The sequence below is a fragment of the Cupressus sempervirens genome, chromosome 3, assembly GCF_028749045.1.
Source record: "Cupressus sempervirens isolate cs-2001-9-10 chromosome 3, ASM2874904v1, whole genome shotgun sequence".
Lineage (NCBI taxonomy): Eukaryota > Viridiplantae > Streptophyta > Pinopsida > Cupressales > Cupressaceae > Cupressus > Cupressus sempervirens.
This window is the reverse complement of record NC_143120.1, coordinates 462,273,435-462,277,585: the sequence shown is the minus strand read 5'-3', so window position 1 is coordinate 462,277,585 and position 4,151 is coordinate 462,273,435.

Sequence of the window (4,151 nt, the reverse complement as noted above, 5' to 3'; positions counted from 1 at the left end):
CAGGGTTGACTAGGCACATTATTGCTTTAGTATGTTAACTCCACATACCCTAGCACATACCTCATAATTTGCACCAGTATGTAAAAAGTTCCCATGATTGTTCAAATATGTGATTTCTATCCACTTTGAAAACTTTGATTCATCTAATGGTAGTAATTGATACAGAGTATCTAGGCTATTACATGTCATTTTACATAGCTTATTATATTTTGCAATGTACATAGCTCTTTGTTGAACCTTTTTTATAATATTTCTCATGTCCTGTAGCATAGGGAGAATAACTGCTAAAGTTAAGAGTATCTTAACATTAGTTAGACTTGAATATAGCTGAGGGAATATGTCTCACATAGAGTGGATTAGTCTAAGCAATGACAAATATTCAGAGACTACTCAATGCATTGGTCCATCCAAAGAGATCCATCTAGTATCATTTTCTTTAAGAAACTTCCTCTGATCAATAAGTCCTTGAGCAAAGTGTTGAAATTCTTGGACTTATTTTGGACTTCGACAAAAGTATTGGTAAATCTCTTTGATTAGAGATTCCACTTTACTTACACAACCAAAATCGCTGATAATTCCAAAAGCTAGATTCATTTGATGGGCCATGTAATGAATAGGAATAGCGTAGGGTGCCAAATCATTCTTGATCTTTTTGCAAAGACTACCTTTATGACCTTGCATAATCGAAGCTCCATCTGCTCCAACATACACCAACTTTTTGGCAATCTCCATGTTATCCAAACCTCTACAATCAATTAGAGTACTCTTTAATAAATCATATAAATTTTTAGCTGTCACACTACAATTCAATTTACCAATAGATAGTAGAAAGGGTTGACGAAAAAGATCGTTTACAGTATAAACATGCATGCACACCCAGGAAGTATTATCAATTGTTGTAACTTCATCTAGAGATAATGCAATAAAACTTGAGTGTTTTATTTTTTCCTTCATATCTTCTTTTTCAACCTGTGCAAGACATCTAGCCCATTCCTACTCGCTATTTACTGACCAGTGACTGTTTGGATAGTTTCAAATTTTCAAAAAGCACAATAAGGCAGTAATTGAAGGGTAGTCTGTCATAGGACGTCCTCTACTCAAAATATAAAAGACTACACTTAATTAAACCACTTTTACCATATTTTGCACTTCCATTGCTTTCCCAATGAAATCTTCAATGGAACCTTTTATTGCAGAACACTTCTTTTGTAATTGCTGGTGTAACTCATATATTTTGGCATTCCTGATATGTAGACAGTTGTCCTTTGTTTTCCAAGTTAGCACATATTTTTCAACTCCATTTATAGTTTCCTTTTTGTAAACTTTATCGACATGTTTTTCTATGGTATCAAGTTTAAGCTACAACCTCTTGTCCTTTATTATCTTTGTGCAAACCTTACATCTGCATTCTACAGGAGGCTCACCATCTATTGGATTGGCCACTAGTGCAATGAACCAGTACTTTTCCACCCATTCTAATTGAAAATTCCTTTTGGACAGATCCCTATGAGATCGATCTTTCTTTGATTCCAATTTTCTTTTCCCCTTTTGTGCATGAACATGATTTATGGAATCACTTTTGGTTTTCTCACTTGACTGGTCCAGAACTGACTTCAACTCTATAATATTAGTTTGTGACTCCCTACTTAGGGGAAGTGCCTCCAAATTATGTTCAAGTTCATCCTCGAGTGAGATATCAGGTTCACCAACTTGAACTTCTTTAATACAGTCTGAGTCTCTAGCTTGTGATGAATCTATTTTTTCAATAAGCACTGGAGATCTAACTTGTGAATCTTGTAGGTTGCCAACATTTCCACCACCAAAATATGTTGATATGGTTCTATGTTTTGCTAATCGTGGCCTCTCTTGGCTTTCAGGGATCCTACCGGAACCCCTGTTACCCCTCTTGTTTGACATTGCAAGCCGATAAAGGTTGTAAAAAATAAATCAACTTAGTTGTTGAACAAAAGACTCAAATAATAACGAGTCAAAGACTGTGAACAGTGATAGTAGACTACTTAGACTACATATAATAACAATAATATGATTCATTCTCAAAAGAAGGGTACTACAACTATGGTACTACAGTCTATGGTACTACCCAATATAATTCGCAAACCTATAGGCTATCTTAGCATGTGAGATGTCAAGTCACGGTGTCACCAGTGGACACTGGAAAGTAAAATTTAAAAAATAACCAGTACCAATGTAAAAATACCACTGTCGACATAAAAAATAAATTAAAAATCACTTGCCTTTTACAAAAACCACGGTCCACGAGTCAATGGACAATACACTTAGCACTCTAAAATTTCGACAACAATAAGAAATGTCAGTCTCTAGACTAGAAAAGAGTGAATTGTGTAAAATAATAATATCTTATAGTCCAATCTAGGTTGGTGAATTATGCGAGATTAGCAAGCAGGAATGTCAAATGTAGGCGAAATGCACCTTCCTATGCAAGTCCACTATAGGAAATAGTTGGCTAAATGAGGTTGGTGGTTGACATATGTCAGGAAAATGGTAGGCAACACCCAACCCAAGGAAAAATTATTTGGTTGTAGTAATGGCGAAAGAACATGAACCTATAAGAAACAACATGCAAAGCATGGTAAAATGTTTAAAATAAATGTATCCAAAATGTATATTACATTGGCGATTGGATTGATATTTTTGACCAATCATGTGATAACTAATGGGCGACTACCACAGGTGTTGGGCTGAAATTTGATAATTATCTAGTGATATGGTTGATGTACGTTGCATGCGCTATTTTCCAAATGACGATCAACCCATGAGACAAGATCACCAAATGACAAAGATTTGTCACTAAAGTAATCTCTAATCCAACCTTTCGTTATAAGTTGGGGAATGCACTTCATGCCTAGCATACAAGTGATGCATCTGCATATGCAATTTTATTACCTTGAAAAATTATATTTGATCCTACTAGCTAGGAACAACTAATTGTTCATTTTATTGTACCTAATATGATGACAGTTCTATAGGAATTTGTATTCAACCTAGCTAATCAGATACTCGACCAATTTAACTAGGTTATGGCTTGTTTCTTTCTAAAAATATCTTCTGTGATATGTTTTTATAAAATTTCTTGTGAAATTTGCCCATTTTTCGCAGTATGCATTATTTTTGTGTAGGATCTTGAGCTAAGTCACTTAGCACGGTTTGAGTGAGTTTTATTGTTTTATTATTTGGATTATGGAATATGTATGCAGCTGTATCAATTTTTTGTTGTGCTAATATGTAATAAGAACCTTCAAAAGGTATCAATTTCATCCAATATATTCAAGAGCATTGAGCATTCATTATTCTCCATTAAGAGTAAGATTGATTCAAGGAATCCTCCATTCAAGCAAGATTTCAAGGAGAGCTCCAATGGATCATATTCATTCATGGATAAATGATTTAGTAGAAGTGGATCTATTTACATTGTTTTATACATCCTACATCATCCAAGATCATCATATTCTTACAAGTATTGATACATATTTGTGAAAAATAGATATGAATCATTCCACAAAGGTTTAATATCCTTGAACCCATTTTATCCTGGACCTGAGAATTCATCCATGTCCTCAAGCCCCATACTTGCAAAATCCAAAAATATCAATTTATGGGTCACAAATCCTGAATAGCTCCAATTTATGCCAATTTCTTATTGTAGTTTTCTAAATCTAAGTGGATCCTCCTCTTTGACCCCTAAGGTGAGTTTTTTACTTAATTTTTCATTTCATTAAGCTTGTATTCATGCCTCAATTATGATCATTGCATGTTTCTTTTCTTTCATACAAGTGTGTTCATTGATTGCATCTCAATTGGTCAATTTACTTACACTTCATAGTCACCTAACTGAAACCAATTTACATCATTATAACTAAGACAAATTATTTCATTATAAATTTGTCCTTTGAGTGTAGATCTTGATTAGAAACTTGGATTTGGCTTTGGAACCTTTCTTTGAGTTGCGTTGATCTAGTTTAAGCCACTTTGAAGGATTGTACTTGAAGGTCCTTTCACTTTCCTAATGCGGCATAAGAATTTACACCTAAACAAACCACATCAAATTTAAAACAATAAAACATAACTAAGATTTTATGTTAAATTTTGGCAAACCCACTTGTTACACATCT